The 21648-nt window shown below is 43.6% G+C and overlaps 1 protein-coding gene across 2 annotated transcripts in view; it reads left to right on the plus strand.

Moving 5' to 3' along the window:
• The window catches only part of TPP2 (tripeptidyl peptidase 2), a 2672548-nt gene that overhangs the window by 2649087 nt on the left and 1813 nt on the right, over positions 1-21648 (plus strand). The window lies entirely within an intron of this gene.

Raw genomic sequence — 21648 nt, forward strand, 5'->3', positions numbered from 1 at the left:
AAATTGTCCACCGGTGGGGCACACCACAGGTAGATTTGTTTGCCTCCCCCCAGAACAGACAATTGAAGAAATGCTGCACCAAGGATCACTCTCCACTTGCCTGGAGGGGTAGATGCCTTCAGCATTCCATGGAAGGGGCAGTTTTTGTATGCATTTCCACCCTTCCCTCTCATTCAAAAAGTCCTCCTGAATATCAGGAAGGACAAACCCAGAATCTTGCTGTTGACTCCCTATTGGCCAAGGCAGCACTGGTTCCCCCTACTACTCTCACTAGCCAAGGGAAGTCACCACAAATTACCCCACAAGGTGGTTCTACTCACACAACAGAAGGGATCTTTCATTCACCCTCACGTACAGATGTTAGGTCTAACACTCTGGGAGATAAAAGTTTAATTCCTTTCTGGCACCACTACTCTGAGGATTTGCTTTCAGTCCTGAGGGAGGCCAGGAAACCTACTACAAGGAAATCCTATATGTCAAAATGGGAAAGATTCTCCAAATGGTGTCAACATAGACACAAGGCTCCCTTTCAAGCGGATACCCCTCTAGTCCTTACTTATGTGTGTAAACTTATCAAGGCTGGCCTTTCATACTCCTCAGTGAAAGTCCACCTATCTGCAGTCTCTGCCTGCTTACCACTAGAACCCCCTCTACTACCCAGGCTTGATGTTAAATTATTCCTGAAAGGGGTCTTGTACATTAGACCAGCAAGAAAACTCATCCCACCTCCTTGGGACCTAAACTTCATCCTGGAAAAATTCACTTTGCCTCCATTCGAACCAGTCAATGCTGCAACAGTCCAAATGTGCACATGGAAGACTGTACTGCTGGTGGCCCTTACCTCTGCTAGAAGGGTGTCAGAGTTACAAGCTCTCATGGCCTGCTCACCCTACACTACCTTCCACAAGGATAGGGTGACCCTGTGCACTAACCCTTCCTTCATGCCAAAGGTGGTCAACAGACTGTCCTTAAACCATTCCATTCACCTGCCCACCTTCTTCCCCTCTCCCACTAATGACTGTGAGAGGATATTCCATTGCCTGGATGTGCACAGACAACTAAGGTTTTATTTAGGCAAAACTAAGTCCACCAGAAAATCCAACCAACTGTTTGTATCCTTCCACCCCAGAGCCCTGGGCAAGGCAGCCTCCCAAACAAACCATTTCCTGCTGGATCAAAAAAGCTATCTGCTTCTGATACTCCCACCATGGCAAGGACCTACTCCAGGAAGTAAGAGCTCATTCTACCAGGACTGTGGTTTTCTCCAAAGCCTTCCTCAAAGGCCTGGACACAGCCTCCATTCTCAGAGCAGCCACCTGGTCCACCATACACACTTTCACCAGACACTATAAATTGGACCACATCTCCAGAGCCAGGGCAGGGTTTGCTAGGGCAGTCCTGCAGGGCTTTCTGTAATCAGCTACCTCTATCTCCATCCTTCCCTCTAACTAAGCTGTGGCACTCTCCCACTCTAAGAATACTGCAACATAGGAATCGAAGGACATAGAATAGTTGTGTAGAATCTTACTATAACCATAGATGTCCTTCTCTTCCATGTTGCAGTACCCCCCCACACACCTATCCCCATTTTTCCTATTGACCTGTCTAAAGGGCACCCTGGGACATCCCCTAGACTATGGTCAGACTAGCCAGCAAATGGCACTTTGCACCTCTTGTTGACATCACTGCTAGGGAGTTCAGTTTGAAGTCCACACTGTGCCTGGCACTTGCCTGTGCTCACTCCCATTCTCAGTTTGACTGGCATGTGGTTCAGTACCAATTCCTGATCCCCCAAAAGTCAGTGCCAGTTTGCCACTTGGTAACTCTTTGCAAACTTCTATCTGTAGGTAGTATGAGCCATGGTACTAGCTCAGTCTCTGGATCAAGTGAGGATTTCGATGATCTCAAGGCCACCTTGTTGGAGACTAGCAGGGACAGTGAGCTTGCCCCTAGTCACATCCCCTGTGGATGACCTACTCTTTGGAGATGTCTTCAGACTCATGATTGATAGCTTAGACTGGCTGCAAACCCTATTCTCTCTCCTAGTAGTTCATGACAGAACCCTAACTCCAGTGTCGTTAGTAAGCTGACCCTTGAGTGAATTTAACAACTGAGTTGCCATCTTCTTGTTGATTTCTCTGTGATCCCTGTAGTTCATCAGTGGTCCCAGAGACTACAACATTTTGCAGAGTTACCTTCTAAGGAATCCAGAGCTATAGATGGGTGTGGTAAAAGATTGATCAGTCCTACCTAGTGATAAAGGCTCTAGAAAAACTTGAAGACCTCTGTAAGTCTGGCCTCATGCAGGGTTTTTGAGACACACATTCTGCACAGTTTCTACAGTGGACTACCACATGTCCCCCATGTAGTTATGACTCTTCTGATGCCTTGAGAAAGGCTGTGTGTGTGTGTGTGTGTGTGTGTGTGTGTGTGTGTGTGTGTGTGTGTGTGTGTGTGTGTGTGTGTGTGTGTGTGTGCCTACACAGGATGGCTTAAGTCTAGGTTTCCACCCTTGAGATGTAGCTCAATAACTGAATCCCATGTGCCTATGTTTTGGGTAAACTACTCTTCAGCTGACCTTCCCAGGACCTTGTCTGTGACCTGCTACGAAGGAACCAACCCTCTTTTCTATGGAGGGCCTCCATGATTGTCTTTTTGTCACTTCCAGTTCTTCATCTGCTAGATCTGGCCAAAGACCAGAAGATTAAGAGGCATCTTTGAGATCTAAGGAAGACCCAGAAGCCTGCCATATTCATAACTTTGATCTAAGGCTATCTTGAGGAGGAGGAGTTACAGCTTATTCTGGGTTGAAAAACTGGTGCCTTGTAGACATGGTTAACTCTGCTTCATTGTTGAAATAATTTATCCCTAGAAAGAGCTATATTAGTAGAATGTTCCATTTCATTGTAACTGCTAGGACAGGCAGAGAGAGAGCTGTTGAGGCTGTCAAATTGTTGAAGAAACAGCTCAGAGTTTTGATTTCATTTGTAGAAAACGGCAAATAATTTCTGTCCTTTTCTGGATCACAGTGACTTCAGCCACTACGTTGGATACACATAAGTCAGGATGTAATTAAAGTTCATGAAATTAGTATTGTTTCATTCTTTGATGTCAGCCAAAAGTGCTTTTCGTAGAATCTGCAGTGTGCCCAGAAATGACTCCTGCAATTCATATGGAATTACATGTTTGGCAGTATATCTAAATATGATTATAGATTCTTTTTTATTAGACCCATTGCTTCTACTACTTTTAGAAGTGTCTAAGTATCTTTCTTCCACATTGCTGTAGTTTATGCCTGCAAATCCTGATAATTTAATGTTGTCCTTTTCATGTGTTCATCAATGACTGGGTATTGGATCCAACTTGGCTGCATACACTGAAGTCTCAGATCCAACTCATGAGATCCTCCGTCTACCCATAATGCTCCAGTCAAATAGCTGCATCTCAGCTCTCAATTGCCGCTGTAATCCACAGACATGGATCCTCCTCTGAAAGCTTTTCCGAGTATTGTTTGCCTTTTTGTGAGTAGTTAATTCTTTTAATATTTTTCATCTGTCCTTTTCTGATTACCCACCTCCCTCTCCTGATTGCAAATGTTCGGGTTCCTCTTTCCAATAACCTGTTTTCTCCACCCTTTTCTACCCTTTGGTTGTTCTGTCTGTACCATTGCTGGCACTTTCCTTTTTTTACCAATTCTACCATCTACCCTCTAGAGGGTATTCCTTTGTACCATTTCTAGTAGTCAACTTAAAAAAAAAAACTTTCCTCTGGGGACCATTGCAGTACAAACCAACAACATGACTGTGGTTTGGTACATCAGCAAATGGGAGGAACCCATTCTTAACCCCTTTGTTGAGAGGAAATGAGGGAGTGGCAGTGGGCGATCTCTTCCAACCACTTTCTAGTGGCAAAGCACATACCGGGGAAGTTCAGCGTCTTAACAGACGGAGTCAGCAGGTCCCTTTTGATGCCATACAAGTGGTCTGTCAGTCAGTCAGTTGCAGGGAGAATTTTCCATTTTTGGAGCCAACCTTGTTGCACTCTTTTTTTCTTTTTTTTTTTTCCTTTTTCTTCAACATTAAATGCAGCAGGTTCTTTGCCCTAATACCCCCTCAGAGGGAGTCGACAAGAGATGCTGTAGTCCATATTTGGCTGTCAAGTCTCCTTTATGCTTATCCGCCATTACCTTTGATTTTGAAATTCTTACAGAAAGCACTTCCGTTGAAGAGCTCAATTCTCTTCTTTGCCCCCTTTTGACCTCGCCAAGTGTGGTTCCCCTTCCTTTAGTCTCCCATATTCAATATCCTCCATGGATACTGGACCCCAGTCCAGATCTTTTCTCGCATCCCTCTGGGATGCAACATCCCAATATTCCAGTCCTCAAACTGACCACATAGTGTATCAAATTCCGTTAATTGCTAGACAGCCCAGGCTTTCCTCCCCAGTCTGATCTATACTTGTGATCTACTGGAGTAAATGGAAAAGATTCTCAATTTGGGCTCTTCAGAAGGAACTTGACCATTTCACTGTTCTTATATCTGTGGTTCTAGAATTTAGCATCTGTTTTTCAAGAAGCTGCTAGTTTTTCCAGTCAAAGTTCAGATCTGAAGTAGTTAACTTCATTTTATCTGTAACCTGTGGATATTTGGATCCATATCGGTTCCACGCCAGGAACTTTTCAAGCATAAGCTCCAAGCTTCTTTCCCTTACACATAACCCATCACCATCTCCTACCTTCCCTCAGATCTCATTTGCCACTTTGTGCATCAGCATCGTGATCTCTGTAGCTCCAAGTGTTGGGTGTTAGTAAGTGACTTTGGTCAAACTTTTTTGCTCTTTATAGTGAGTGTGTCTGATTGTTTAGTTCCCTTTACCTCCCCCTTTTCCTGTTCGTTGGTTTTATACAAAAAAAAAAGTTGTGGTAAAGTAGTTTAGTAAGGCCTTCCCTACCCCTTAGGTGTGTGTGTTAGAGTGTTGGTTTTAAGTAGGTTGGCTATGTTTGTTAGTAGTATGGCTGATCAGCCAAAGCCTACCTTTAAAAAATTCACAGTGTGTGGCCATAAGCTTTTACCGGCTGATGGCCACACTTTGTGTTATTTGCCTGGGTGTTCCCCATCTTTCTGTTCAGTGCAGCTTGTGCGCCAGGTTTAACCCCAGGGCCTTAAAAGAATGGAAGGCCAAACTGGTTGCAAAAGGCTTTCTACCTATTTCCTTCTTGGATGCATTGGCCTCGGCTCCTCCAGCAGTTGCTCAACCTCCCCCTCAGGCTGGGACTCACCCTCCCACTAGACCTGTTGAAGGGGAGGCTAAAGGAAAGGACAAGAGGAATAAGGACAGAGATAAGAGAGGGGATAGGCCCCACAAGCGGTCTCCAGAATGGGAGCCCTTCTCTAGCCCGCCTTCTAAAGTGTCAAGACCTACATCTCCTTGGCTTCACACCCCGAGGTTCTCCCCAGAGCCAACGGAGCCCTTGGATCCAAGGCCTTCATCTAGGTTGTCGCAATGACCAGCCAGATCCGAGTCTGTTGCTTCCTTGCACTCGACTCAGAGTCTATCGGATTTGGATATGGACAGGATGATGAGATTTATTCGGACCCATATCCAAATGAGAATCTTGCCAGGCCCCCCTCTCCCTCTGGAGGGGGGACCTCCATACCCTTCTTTCATCCAATTTCTCCTTCCCCGGTCTGGCCTGCAGTTTTGGGGTTTATGGATCCGAGGATCCTCGGAGATGGGGATTCGGCACCAATGGTTCCTCCAACCTTGACGCCAGAGATTACCTTGAGTTCCTCAGATCAGGCCAGTTCGGATCCAAGCAGCTCTAGGGGCAGAGGGCAGGGAGTTGGATCCGAGGGGATGGATATGTCTTCTGCTCTGACTTTGTCAGATCCAAGCCATTCCTTCAGAACTTCGGCTACTCCTGCCTCGGCCCTGATACGTCAGACCCGGGGAGAGCTTCCTCCTTGTTGGGTGCTAAGGAGGTATGCTCTCCATCGGCGTTCAATGTGGTGGAGGGGGTTCTCTTCCAAGGATCGAGACCCCAACCTATTTCCTTGGATTCTGCCCAAGCTCCCTTGGATTCTGTTACGACTCCCTTCAGCTTGTTCCAGGGACAGCCCATGCTAGAGGACCCCCAGGCGGTTCCCCTGGAGAAATCCCCTGTGGCTCATGAGCCCTCTTCAGAGAGTCTCACTAAAGAGGATCCCCATAAACACACATGTAAAAGGGGGCACCTGGACTCTCCTGAATCCATGACAGAAGACACTGATTTAGATGAAGGAGAAGGTTCCCCCAAGTCACCTCCTGAGGATGTCTTTTTTGGAGACATCATGGAGATCCTCCGCCAGAGGGGAGGTTGGTCAGCCCCAAAACCTTCTACCAATAAGTCAGTGTTCCTGGAGTTCTTTGGCATGGGCCCATCTACATCCTGGGTGTCCCCTCCTGCAGATCCCTTAGTGGATCTTATCACTACGCGGGCATGGAAGAAGTCTGATACCATAGAGCCGATACCAAAATGCTCTGACAGGATTCTCTCTCCACCCTCAGACAGACAGGCCTGGTACAAAGGATCCCTGGCAGATACTATGGTGGTTGCAGCAGCCACCAAGAGGGAACTGGCACAGGAGAGTTCCATCGGTCCACCCTCCGGACAAGGAGTCCAGGGCAATGGATCGATTTGGGAAGTGAGTGTTTTCTTCAGCAATGTTTTCCATTTGAGCGCTGAATTATTTGGCACACGTCATATGACTGCAGTGAGACCTAGTCATGGAGTTCGCTGAGTCGCCCCCAGAGTCTTTGTTGCTGGAGGACAATCATCTGTTCTCCGTGAAAATATCGACTCTCAAATCAGTATCGAACACCAACATGCATCTCCTTTCCCATGCCACGGAAAGAGCAGTGAGGGCAGCTGGGACCGGCGTGGCTATGAGGCGATATGCTTGGCTCAGACTGTTTCAGTTTGCGGACCCCTTCATGGCGTCTTTCACAAATGCTCTCTTCGATGGTTCTCTTTATGGGAAGACAGTACGTGACACTCTGGTCCAGAGTGAAAAGGACGGGAAGACTTTGTTGTCGGAGTCCACTTCTCTAGCCCTCAAAGATCCTTTTCCAGGAATTAGAGAGGGCAAAAGAAGATGTGGTTCCGAAAATCACAGTTTTCCCAGGACTCTCAGGACAACTCATCCCCTAGAGGCAAAGGGGGACAAGACAGATGCTGCCGTAGAGGCAGAGGGGGTCCTAGGAACTTTGGGTCTAGTGAGACCTTCTCAGACAGGCCCACACAGCAGCCCTGAGGGGTTGCCCAACTGTCCTCCTCTGGAGAAGTCAGGGGAAGATTATCATTGCACCCAATGGTTTGGGAGTCCATAACTGCGGAGCGTTAGGTGCTTCAAATGATATCCAGAGGCTACACCATTCCGTTCGTTACCGCTCCCGTCCAACCAAAGCACCTCCCAGATGTCCTACCCGCTCAAAGGGAAGCAGCAGCACTAGAGATTTCCAAGCTGCTTCGCAAGTGAGCCATTGAACAGGTCCCCCCCAGATCAGTCCAGGTCAGGAGTTTACACCAGGTTCATTTCAGTGCCAAAAAAGACTGGGACCTCAAGCCCATTTTGGACCTGTCAACCCTGAACTTGTCTGTAGCCAAGCAAAAATTCTGGATGGTCACCCTACAGTCCATTCTACCTTATCTTCGAGAATGCGACTGGATGTGCTTGCTAGACCTCCAGGACGCTTACTACCACATCAAGATTCGCAAAAGCTCCAGGAGATTCCTTCGCTTCTGGCTGGGAGCCAATCATTTCCAGTTCAGAGCCCTACCCTTCGGTCTCACCACAGCCACCAGGGTGTTTACCAAAGTAATGGCAGTTATAGCAGCTCACCTGAGGCTTCAGGGGGTTCAGGTATTTCCTTACCTAGATGATTGGCTCCTCACTGCTTCCACCAAGTGTCTTCTTTGCATGGCCAGAGACTCCTTTCTTCATCTTGCAATCCAGCTAGGGATTACTATCAATGTTTCCAAGTCCCTCTTGCAGCCGGTGCAGATCTTGGACTTTATTAGGGCATGGCTGGACACTCTCCAATTGAAAGTCTTCCTAACTCTCAACAGGGTCTAGAGCCTACGGGCCCATATATCAGTGATCCGTGGCCCAAGGCTACCAAAGGTGGGTGACGTTCTCCGAGCCCTAGGCTCTATGGCCACAGCAATCTCGATCCTTTCTTGTGTACATCTTCACATGCATGTTCTTCACTGGACTCTAGCAGTACAGTGGTCTTAGCTAGATCTCCCCAAGGACTATCCAATTCAAATCAGCAAAGCCTGCAGGGTGTCGCTTCTCTAGTGGCTCCAATGTCTGGAGATCTTAGCAGGATGGCCATTCGTTTCACCCACAGCCCCAGCCACAGTGACCACAGATGCCTCCCTGCTCAGGTGTGGGGGCATTGTTTAGGGAGGATGGTCCAAGGCACGTGGTCCCATACCGAGACCAGATTGCATATCATTGTTCTGGAGATGAGAGCAGCGCTTTTAGTGTTGCAAGCCTTTCACACTGTTCTTCCCTCGTGGACAATTTTGGTTAAGTCATACAACATGTCGGTTGTCTGTTACATCAACAAACAGGGGGAACCAGATCTTACACTCTCTGTCGCGAGGCCATGAGAGTGTGGGAGTGGGTGATATCCACCAGTTAATTTCTGATTGCAATGCACATCCCGGGACGTTCCAACATTTTAGCGGACAGATTGAGTTGGGCTATTCTAATACCATATGAGTGGTCTCTGAAACAATCGATAGCAGAGGAGATCTTCCTTGCATGGGGTTAACCTTGCTGCGATCTCTTCGCATCCCCTTCCAGCGCAAATTGCGAGTTCTTCACTCTGATCCCATCACCAGGGGGATCCCCCCAGAGATACTGTAGTCCATGCTTGGCCTCCCAGGTTACTGTATGCTTATCCCCCGTTACCTCTCATTCCGACTGGGGTGTAAAGTGATCCTCATTGCCCCATTCGGGCTTCGTCATGTGTGGTTCCCCTTCCTATGGTCTCATGTTCTTGCTCCTCCTTGGATTCTGGATCCTTGCCCAGATCTCATCTCTCATCCCTCGGGCACTTGTCTGCCCAACCTGGACAGCCTCAAGCTGATGGCTTGGTTGCTACAGTTCCCTTGATTGCCAGGACTCCCGGTCTTTCATCTTCAGTAAAATCTATTCTTGTGGCATCCCATAAGGCCTCCACTAGGAAGATTTACTGCAGAAAATAGAAACAATTCTCCATTTGGGCTTCTCAGAGGAACCTAGATCCCTTTACAGCCCCTGTTCCTGCAGTGTTGGATTTTTTTAGCCAATACTTTCGAACAAGGGGCTAGTTACTCCACGGTGAAAGTGTAACTGGCAGCTATCTCGAATTTCTATGTTGGCAAAAACATGAATGCTCTAGCCTCTTTGAGACTGTGTAAGGCTTTTCTTAAAGGCACCTTTCTTTTACACCCCCGATTAAGTACTCTGTTCCTCCTTGGGACCTTACCTTGGTTCTGCAGGCGTTAGTTGCTCCTCCCTTTGAACCTGCAGCATCAGTAGATTTGAAGTTCTTATCCTGGAAAACAGCCTACCTAGTGGCCATTACGTTGGCTAGGAGGGTTTCTGAGATTCAAACTTTGTCTGCCATGCCCCCGTACTTGATCTTCCATAAGGACAGGGTCTTGCTCCGCATGAACCCTTCCTTCTTACCAAAAGTAGCTTCTGAATCAAACATTAACCAGACTATTAACCTGCCTGTTTTCTTTCTAAATTTTCAGAACAAGAGTGAATATAAGCTGCATTTTCTAGATGTTAATAGACAGCTTCATTTTTATTTACAAAGAACAAAGCCCTTTCGTAAGTCTGACCAGTTATTCGTGTCCTTTTCAAAGCCCTTTTGGGCAAAGCCATCTCCAAGGTTTCCTTAGCTAGATGGATTACACAATGTATTTTGCAAATTTATAAAGACAAAGGTCTGTCCCCACCTGGTCCTGTTAAAGCTCATTCTACCAGATCTATGGCGACTTCTGCTGCTTTTTGGTCTAGGGTTTCACTGTATGATATTTGCGCGGCAGCAACTTGGGCAAGGTCACATACCTTCATTTCTCATTATAAGTTGGATTTGATCTCCAGAGGGAGAGTATCCTTTGGCTCTGCGGTGCTCAGGAATATCCTTCTATGAGGGCCTGCAAGGAGTTTTAGTAGCTGGGGACTCTGTCCCACAGGTTGCAGATAAAATGAAGTTAACTACTTCAGATAAAGAAGTTATGTACTCACCTTAACGTTCCATCTGAGTAGTTATACTTCATTTTTCTGCAACCATCCCGCCCTCCTTCCCCCGAACCTGTTCAAGGTTTGTGATAAAATTGAGTTACTGATTGATTGAGTAGTGGCAAACTATATCTGAAGGAAGGTAGGGGATGGTGATGGGTTATGGGTAAGGAGGAGGAGCTCAGAGCAGATACTTGAAAAGTTGCCAGCTCGGATCCAAATACCCGCAGGTTGCAGAAAAATGAAGTATAACAACTCAGATGGAACGTTATGGTGAGTAAATAACTTCTTTTTAACAGCTATGCCTAATTTTTACTCCGGAGAAAATGCTTCCTGTTCAGCTTCATCAATATTGTTCAAGGTCTTTCTAAAAGGCACCATCTTACTTAGACCTCCAGTAAAAGATCTGTCACCTCCTCAGGATTTAATAGTCCTACTGCAAGGGTTAACACAACAGCCCTTTGAACTAGCAGCTAAATGTGGTTTGATGTTCTTGTCTTGGAAAACAGCCTTTTTGGTAGCCATTACATCTGCAAGTTGAGTTACTGAACTCCAGACTTTATCTTCTAAATCTCCTTACATTATTTTTCTAAAAGAAAAGATCACCTTATGAGCAAACCACCTCTGAAACAAATATTCAAGCCATTAATTTGCCTATTTTCTTTCTTAATTTTGCTAACAAAGGAGAGTACGTGCTACACCTTTTAAGGTCTACATAGGCAACTACATTTTTATCTCCACAAAACAAAGGAGTCCAGGAGGTCAGAACAATTTTTGTCTCCTTCTCTTTGAACAGGTTAAGATCCCCAGTTTCTAAAACTACCCCGGCCAAATGGATTTCTGATTGCATTTCTTTTGTTTACACTCAGTGAGATCTCTCCCTACCAAAGCCTCCTAAAGCACATCATATTAGATCCATGGCTACCTCTTCCTCCTTTTGGTCTAGAACTTCAGTTGATGTCATTTGTACAGTGACTACTTGGTCTAACCCTTGTACCTTAGTAGCTCATTACAAACTAGATTTAATATCCAGAAGCAGAGCTGCCTTTGGTTCTGCAGTACTCCGGAATATCCTTCCATGAAGGCCACCCAAGATTCATGTAGCTGGAGACTGTAACAGTTGTTGAGGAATGAATGAAAAGGACAACATCAGATATTAATGTTATGCACTCACCATAACTTTGCATCTGTTTTGTCCATTTTTGTTCTTTATCAACTCCCCTCCCTCCTCCACCCCCTTCCTTTTATCATCTGGAGTAACTTGGTATATATTGTGGAACCCTTTGTTCCAGGTTTGTGCCCCAGCACTGCCTTTTCCTTTTTATGGCTAAATGCTTAGGACTTATTAGGCAGCAAACTTGATCTGAAGTACAGCTAGTTGCTGGGGCATTATGGGTAGAGGGAGGAGCTCATGAGTTGGATCCAAGAGTATGAGGCCGAGTTGGAACTGAGCTGAGATCCATTACTCATTCATTGAGGAAGAAAGAAAATGGTTAACACAGATGCATAGTTCTGGTGAGTACTTAACTTTATTTTTTTTGTCCAAATGCCACACTTTATTTTTTATGACTTTGTGTGTCTCTAGACAGGAGACACAGTAATCACTAGGTGTAGCAATTTCAATGATCAGTGCTACTTTTTTCATGAATTACTGTATCTGGTTTTCTTGCATCTACTTTTTGGACTTTTGGCAATGGGTGATCCCATGTGATATAGACTTCATTGTTCTTTATAATGCTTTGTGGTTCATGTTTCCAATGCTTGTCAGCTACTTCTGTATTGCAGTGTTTCCACAAACCCCAGTGCAACAGTCTCACCACATTATTGTGCCTTTCAGTGTACAGGCCCTCTGCCATGAGTGTATTATACCCAGAAACAAGGTACGTGGCTGTTTCCAATTCTTTTTAACACAACAGGCTTTCATAGTGGGGATGCACCTGTTTCCAGATTCAGATTTTTTTTTTTATCTTGACAGAGACTGCAGTACTTGTGGTATTGTTTATCATGCCAGAGAGTGTGGATGTTGAATTAGACTGTGCTGTTGTATGCTTCAGAGTTGCCAGGTTCTGGTATGAGACGCCTGTCTTTGGGCCATCGAGTGAAGAACCTTCCTCACCAATATTCTCCTGAGCCTTCTCTTTCTTCAGCTGAACTGATTGAAGATTCTGGCAACAGACAACTTTGCAAGCTGTTTTTGGAATGCTTTTAGGGTTCTGCAGAGTACAAGTCAAGCTATCTTCTCTGGAGAATGGGGCATCACATCAACAGCTGGAGCTAAAAGCAGTGTTCCTTGTCTTAAAGGTTTTAGAGAACCTGCTTTCAAGATCTGTCCTCTTCTGGTCACCAAATTAGTCTGATGTTTACTTAAGCAAACAAAGCAAGAGAAAGCTCATCCAGTATTGAGTTATAGACAGGGGCAGGGACATTACTCTGTTATACACCTCCCTAGGGAGAGGAGTAAGCTGACAAATGTTTTGAGCCAGTGTGCCTTTCCTAGAGCTCTAGATTCAATGTCCATGCCTGGTCAGGATCTTCTGGAAGTAGGGCATTCCAGAGACCAGCCTCTTTGCTCAGTTCAGTGGGGCATAAAAGGGACAGTTGTGGACACATTCTCTTGTATGCATTAACAGCCTGGCATGGAAAGTTTTTGCACTTATTTTCAATGAAGTGTTTATAGGTTGTATATTACATCATGGCATATTTTGGTGGAAAAAAAGTGCCAAGTTACAGTTGTGAAGAAATTATACCCATTCAAGTACTTAATCACAGAGGATACTTATAGAGTTAGTTGATACATAAAAATATATTTTGTTGTTTATCATGAGTACCCCCACAGCTGTACTCGTTTGTACCTTTGTTTACTGGTATTTATTTCAGACATTTTATGGAGATTTTTTTAGGATTATTTGTTTCTTTTTGCTATTGCTCAACTGTTTTGTGGAGGATCATAGAGCGAGTTTTGTGTTTATCTGACTTCATTCATATGGGTGCATTATTACTTCTAATACTATACTATAGGTAAACAAGTATATACATATTTTACATTATTTTAATTATACATTGATTTGTTTACTCTTTATTGTGCAGCTTTGTTTTTTATGGTGTAAATTATTACACTTTTTTGGGTGAGGATTGTATGTGTTCAAAATCGGAAGTAACTGGTAAAAAACTAGTTTTAATACAGTCATTGTTCCATGTACTTGTTTAAAGTGTGCTTTTAAACACTATTTTGATAGATAATTTAAAAATTCTGTACAAGTAAGCTGCCTAGAACAGGTAATCTGATATTGTCAGTCTTCCTTCTGTCCTCACAGATTGGTTCAGATCTGACTTGGCCGATGGTATAGCTCACAGCCACCAGATCTCTCAAGCTTTTCCCTTACCCACAATGCACCTTGCCAATTACCTCAGATCTTGTTTGCCGTTTCTAGCTAACGGACATGGTCTACCAGTTTCTCTTGAGCTGTATTGGATAAGTAAAGTTTTTTCTTTGCAATTCCTGTTATTGAACAGTTTTTCCCTTAGCTTACCTTGTAATGTTTTAGTCTTTACTGTTTGTGGTTTACAATGTCTTTTTTTTTCTGTATTCTCCCTTGCCCTTATGACTTTGTCATATTTCTGACTTACTATTGTTGGAATTTCCTTGCTTCCTCTCCTCCTCTACTGTACTTAGAGGGTTGTAATATTTTTATCTGCTGTTCTCCAGTCTCCTTTTGTACTTTGTACTTTTAGCTACTATGGTTACTATCTCCCTTTTTCTTATGACTTTACTGTAGTTCTTCAAACCATTGGTAGTATTCTTCTTCCTTTCTTCTTTGTCTGTTTAAAAAAAAAAAAAAAGTTAGTTGCTCTTTTGACTTTCTTATCTTATTGAAATTTGACGTATAATTATTGTGGAAATGTATTTTACACAATGAGTGCCAAACCTGCAGGTTTCAAGAAATGTTCCAAATGCAGACATAAGTTGCCTATCTCGGATGCGTACTCTTTGTGTATACTGCTTGGGTCCATTACACTTACAGGAAGATTGCTTGATTTGTCTCAGATTTAATCCGCGACCCTTAACTGAACATAAAAATAACTTGCTATTAAAAGGTCTCCTTCCTTCCTCTCTTGGAGAAGCCATACATCAGTTCCCAAAGTCAAAGCCTTCCACCTCGTCAAAATATTCCTCGGATTCTTCTTGGAAAAGATGTGCTAAACATTTGGTCTCAACCCCAATATCAGAAAGATAAAACTTTCGTATCTGACTGCTCCTTCGGATCCTACGACTTCTAAAATGAATATTATCATTCCGGCACAATTAGTCAGATCAGATAGAATCTTCGGATCAGACACAGCCTTCAGAGACACTCTGTTGTCCTTGTACTAGATATTCTCTGTCAGCTGATCCAGTACCAGACAAGCTTACATCACCCTTTTTGCAGACACCAGCATCCCCTTCCATTTATTCTACTCATTCTTCCAGAAGTCTCACAGAATAAGAAGTGGAGAGAGTGATGAGGAAGAGCCTCTCGGCTCAGGGGCAGACTGGCCTTCCCTCAGCACCTACCCCTCTGGGTCAGGTTGTCTGACCTTCCACCACACCACTCCTGCAAGTTCCTCCTCTGACACCATCTGCTTAGAGTTTCAGGATCCAAGTCTCCCAGATCCATCAGTCTTGGATCCATGGATCTCCATATCTTCGGATCCGATATCTTCTCTGAGACCTCCGATCTTTTTGGATCATGAGAGCTGAAGCCTGCCTGCTGGGTCCGGGTGCAGCATTCAAAGCTGAAGTTTTTGGAGCTGCCTTTGTTCATCGGCGCCTTGGCACTGGACAGTTCGGCTCCGATTTCCTCTTCAGGGACAATGCCAATGGATTGGAGATAGGGGACGATTCTGAAACCCAGTTTCTCAGATCAGAGCTTGTTTCTGGCTCCTTAGAGGCTGCAAAGAGAGTGTTCACTGCCTCGGCAGCCCTGACGGAACCTCCCCCCTAAGATCCTACCTATTTCCACCAATGATGCCCCAGCGCCTAGAAACTCAGCTGCTCTCTTCATGAGGATATTTTGTACCATAACCTAAGGCTTCCTCACAGGGAATTTTGACTTCCTCTTCTGAGACTTCCAGAACATCCCACTGGGGGAGTGTGCCTAGGAAATGGAAGTGCAGGTGGAAGCACCTAGACTCCCCACAGGAGTGCATCACCAAAGATACGAATTTCAACAAAGGAGAAGGGTCCACCATGGTCACCTCCTGAAGATGTTCCCTTTGTTGACATACTAGAAATACTAAAACAGAGAGGTGGCTGGACATTCTCCAACCCTACACAATAGGAATCCATTCTCCTAGTGGATTTCGGTACAACCCCCTCTACTTCCTGGGTGACTGCACCCACCAACAAGCACATGGACATGATCTCTAATCGGGCTTAGAAGAGCCTGACTCCATAGAACCAGTACCTTGGAGACTGGACAGAATAATAGCACCACCTGCGGACAGACAGTTTTGGAGGAAAAGGATTCCAGTTAATGCTGTGGTTGTTGCAGCAGCCACAAAGAAGGAACTAGCCAATGAGAGTTTCACTGTCCACCCTCCCCAAACAGGGAGTCACTGGCAATGGACTGACTGGGGAGGCATGTCTTTGCTTCAGCAACTTTTTTTGGCATATTTTGTTAGACTTCAGAGAGATTTGACCAAAGAGTTATCAAATATTCTCTCAGGAACCATATCTGCAGAGGTTAAGGATTCCGTAACCTGTCAGCTGGCAACCCTACAGGCTATATCCACTAGTTCCATGAGGTTAATTTACAACATAGCGCAAGGAACCTCAAGAGCTGCAGGTTCACACACTTCCATGAGGAGGCATGTCTGGATGCATTTATGTGACTTTGCGGAGCCATTCAAATCCAATTTCATCAATACTCCCTTTGATAGAATAAGCCTTTTTTGCCCTAAAGTGAAAGAAATGCTGTCCAGGTGTGAGAAAGATGGTAAGACCTTGTCTTCCATGAGCATACATTTTTTGCCCCCCCCCCCCCCAAGATCCTTCTCCCGGAATCAAAGGAGTGACCAGAAACGTGGTTCAAAAACTCCCAAGGTCCATTCCATGACACATGTGGAGGAAGTACCCCCCCCCCCCAGAAGCAGAGAGGGGATCTCTATTGCATATCATCGTCCTCATGGCAGCAGTGACCTGCAAAACCAGGGTTTATAAAAAATTTTCTTTGATAAACCATGTCAGTGCTCCTGAATGGAGGCCTGACTGTCCACCTCCGGAAACAGTCGGGGGAAGATTGTCCCTGCACCAGAGAGCCTGGCTAGTATTACCAAAAGATACTTAGGTGCAGAGAATTATATCCAGAGGCTACATAATACCATTTTCCCTTCCACCCCTAATTCTCTGGAAAATCCCTGATGTTCCACCCAGTCAGAAGAATCAAGCAGCAATTCAAATTTGAAAGCTGCTAGAAAAAAAGATTCATTCAAGAGGTCCCATCAGACCAAATAGGATCTGGAATTTACTCAAGGTTCTTTCTAATGACAAAAAAGACAGGGGACTGGAGACCAAATTTGGATCTCACATATCTAAACAAATCTGTTCAATGAACCAAGTTCTGAATGATCACAGTTTAGTCCATTCTCCTGTTTCTGGGCAAGGACAACTGGATGTGCTTGATAGATCTTCAGGACACCTACCGTCACGTAAAGATGAACAGGTGGTCTAGAAAGTACCTACACTTCTGGCTGGGAGCCAGTCATTACCATTTCAGAGAACTGGCCGTTGGACTTACTACAGCACCCGGGGTGTTTACCAAATGTATATGGATGGAAGAGTGTGGGGAAGAAGGGCAGATAAACATTATTCAACATGCTGATGGTATAGTTTTTGAGTATAAAGGTTTTAAAATTTTTAACTATACTTCTACTGCTTTGGACAAGATTCATTTTGATTTATTTTCAAAGGGTTTTAAGTTTGTTAAATCACAGTACGGTGATTTAGCTCATATTTTAGTAGATTTTAAACTTTACCTTAGAAAATTAAACAAGTTTGATTCACAAAAAAACCTTGGGAGATACTTTTATTACAAACAGCCGATTAGTAAGGTATAGTACATACAACCCACCCCTGCATCCTGCACTTGTTACTTTTGAGAACATTGTTACAACTGAGATCTATGATACTTACACAAAGAATAAAAGAAAAATGGAACACCATAATTTGAGTAAGGAAGAAGAGAAGTTACTTCTTGAATTAAAAACACAGAAAGATATTAGGATTATGAAACCGGATAAGGGGGGTGGTGTGGTATTATTTAACTATGAGGAATATAACAATGCCTTAACCAACATTTTGTTGGACGCAAATACATACACTTCAGTTTCACATAATGAGATTTTAATTGCATATAGGAGAATCGATTCTCTTTTGGAAGAATATCTAATAGAAAATAGAGTTGACAAATCAACATACCATTTTTTGAGACAAGTACATCCTATTATTCCTCAGTTTTTTGGGGTGCCTAAGGTCCACAAGTCAATTTCTGAGCTGCCCTTTAGACCTATTGTATCAGCCAGTAATTCAAAAACACACCCCCTGGCAGTTTATATAGATAGCCTTGCCAAAAATATAGTAACAAGGATGGAACATTTAATTAAAGACTCCTGGGATTTCCTTAGTAAACTAAATAAAGATTTGTGGTCAGAAAACTGTGTATTTTTAACAATTGATGTTAAGGATCTTTTTACCTGTATACCGAGGGTTGAGGGACAGGAATTTTTTGAAGATAGTATCCATAAGCATTTGGATTTACCTTACGATCAGAAGCTATTAATCCTGGAATTAATGGAAGTCGTTTTGGATAATAATTACATAGGCTTCCAAGGTGAATACTGCCAACAAACCAGTGGTGTAGCTATGGGGGAAGCTTGTGCCCCCATTTATGCTAATTTAGTGATGTTAGAATGGGAAGAAAGGTGTGTGTTGAAAAGTATTTACAAGAAAAATATGAAGTGCTATCTGAGATTTTTGGATGACATTTTTGTGATTTGGGATGGTACTAAGGATAGTATAGTGGATTTTATTGATTATTTAAACAATACCACAAACTTTCTTTCCTTCACACATACTGTTGATGATCATAGCATTAACTATTTAGACATCACTATTAGTAAGACACCACAGGGTTTTAAGTCCAGGATTTTTCGTAAGGCCACATGGTGTAATAGTTATTTACACCACGACGGTTCCCACCCCTTCCATCAAAAAAGGAGTTTGATTAAAGGACAGGCTGTTAGGTTGGCTAGGATGACGTCCGACTTTCATGATCTTTTTGAAGAATTCATTTTCCTTGGTAATAAGTTTATTGAAAGAGGATATCCTAGAGAATTGGTTGGTCAAACATTGGAGGAAGTTTACAATGGCTGGGGGACTAAATATAAAGCTTTACTTGGTCAACCATTTACTAATACGACAGAAACTGGTAAGGTATCAAAAAATTACCAGGGGGCCTGTGTTACTGAATTTAATATGTTTTCTGACCTCTTTACACAAATAGTGAAGGCTAATTGGTGTATACTGAAAACCAACAAGGAGTTATACAAAGTGGTAGGGAAATAGACCTGAGTTTACCTATAGAACAGGAATGACTTTTAAAAGGCTGTTTGAAAGAGTTGACAACAAGGAGAACGGAAAGAAAGCAACTAGTTCATGTGGCAGGTGTGGGCAATGTTCTCACATCTATAAAGAAGAATCTATAAAATTGAACAACGGTTTGGGCAGTGTTAAATTCTGTAAAGGAAATTGTTACAGTAGAATGTTGGTATATTTAGCCATCTGTACACACTGTTCATCATTCTATATTGGGAAAACCGAAAGGGCACTGAAAGATAGAATATATGAACACCTTAATGACATTAGGGTTAGGAAAGATACCAGTGCCCTATACAAACATTCTGTTTCCTGTGCATCTTCTAGTAGTTTTAAATTTGGAATTATTGATTTGGTTAAAAACAATATTAGGGGGGGTGATGCAAAGAATCTATTGTTGAACCGAGAATTAAGATGGCAACTGAAACTTAAGGCCAATTTTCCCCCAGGTCTTAATGAATATATCAGCATTAAGGCTACACTCATTGAGAGAGCAGCAAAGGTTTGAATTATAGGTGAAAATAGTATTATTTCATAATACTTTATTATACATTATTTAAATTTTACTACAATGTAGGGAAGTTTTTTAGTTAATATTTGTTTTATTAATTTAATTTAATTTCAATGTATTTTTGCAAATTGTTCTATGGTTTATAAGAAAATTATATGCTTACTTTTAAATTCAGCTGGTAGTGCTGCTTTAAGTCCTTAAATGGTTAGTTAATCAAAGTTATTCATGGCATTATATATAGTAGGTGTAGCACTGTATTGTTTTATCTGATGAAGTCTCATTCCGAGATGAAAGCGCTCATGTTTTGGTGAATTTATAATAAACTTCAAAGAGAACATCCCTTTTGGCAGTCTGGAACTGTTTTTTGTTTTGTTTTGTTTACCAAATGTATGGCAGTAGTAGCAGCATATCTCCACTTGCAGGGAACTCCGGGTGTTTCCCTTCTTGGAAGACTGGCTCATTACCACTCCTCTCAGGCATCAACTCATACAGTTAAGAGATCAGGTTCTCCACACCTGTGCTGTCCTAGGAATTACCACAAACTGCAAAAAAATCACAACTTCATCCAACTCAGACATTGGAATTTATTTAAGCACCGCTCAACACAAGATGGCAATTGTTTCCCTGCCACCGCACTGATTTCTAACTATAAGGTCACAGGTCAAGGTTGTAGACAATACATCAATCTCTGCCCGCACTGTCTTACAAACTCTGGGCCTCGTGGCTGCAGCGATAACCCTAGTCCCATTGGCCAGGTTTTACATGTGGATCTTGGCTACTCAATGATCAGTCTTCCATCCGTCACTGTTGTATCAGATACAAATTACCAACACTTGCAGAAGAGATCTCTGTTGGGTGGATTCAATCTGTTCAACTTCTCCATGGTTGTCCATTCATTTCCCAACAGCCCAAGATCATAGTGACCATGGATGCTTCCCAGATAGAGTGGGGAGGCATTATCTGGGGAAGACGGTCCAGGCTACGTGGTCCCTGAAGAGGCCAGTTTTCATATAACTGTCCTAGAGATGAGAGCAGTGCTATTGGTGTTGCAAGCATTTCAAGATGTTCTTCCCTCTGGGACAATTGTGATTCAAATGGACAGCATGTCAGTCATCTGGTACATCAGCAAACAGGGAGGAACCAGCTCTTACCCATTGTGTTGAAGCGTTCAGGGTCTGGCAGTGGGCAATCTGTTTAGACTGCTTTGTTTTAGGAATGCTCATTCCAGGGAGATCCAACTTGATTTTAAACAAACTGAGAAGGTGCATACTACTTCCAAATGAGTGGTCCCTCAACGAGAAGGTGGCAGGCAAGATTTTTCATCTATGGGGACAGCCATGTTGTGATCTTTTTCCCTCTCCCCCAACCAACAGTGCGGCAACTTCTTTGCCCTGATTCCCCCATGGGGACAGTCACAGAGGGATGCTCTGCTTCATAATTGGCCCACCTGGTCTCCTTTACGCATTCCCACCAACCCCATTGATTCCAAAATTTCTGCAGAAAGCTGCCAGGTTGAATAGCACAGTGATCCTCATTGCCCACTATTGGCCTTGACAGATTTGGTTTCCCTTCCTATGCCTCAACTGGTTCAGCCACCATGGAACATAGATCTGACTCTGGATCTCCTGTCTCACCCAACAGACATGTCACACCCAGATACACCAAACCTCAAGCTGAATGGTTGGCTTCTTCAGTTCCCTTAGTATCCAGACAATCTATGCTCTCATCATCTGTCTTCTCATAAACCCTTGACAAGGAAAAGTTATTCAAATAAATGGTAAAGGTTTGCCATTTGGGCTCAGCAGCATAAACTTGACCCCTTTTCAGCCTCTACTTATCACATCTTAGATTTTCTTGCTCACCATTTTCAAAATGGTTCTAGTAACTCGCCCTTTAAGGTAGTTAGCAGCAATTTCATATTACCATACAGGATTGAATGGCACACCCATAGCTTCTCAAAAATTGAGCAAGGCCTTCTTAAAAGGGACACTCCTTCTAAAGCCTCCTTTTAAAGACCCTGCACCTCCTTGGGACCTAAATTGGATGCTGGAGTCTCTTGCGCAACCTCCCTTTGAACCAGCAGTGACATGTGCCATTAAATATCTCTCATGGAAGACCATTTTCTTGGTTGCCATCACTTCCGCAAGAATTTCTGAGATCCAAGCACTATCTTCTAAACCTCCTTACTTGTTTTTTTCAGAAAGATAGTGTGATGTTATGTC

The sequence above is a fragment of the Protopterus annectens genome, chromosome 5.part0 (genome assembly GCF_019279795.1).
Source record: "Protopterus annectens isolate FY-2018-M chromosome 5.part0, PAN1.0, whole genome shotgun sequence".
Classification (NCBI taxonomy): Eukaryota; Metazoa; Chordata; order Ceratodontiformes; family Protopteridae; genus Protopterus; species Protopterus annectens.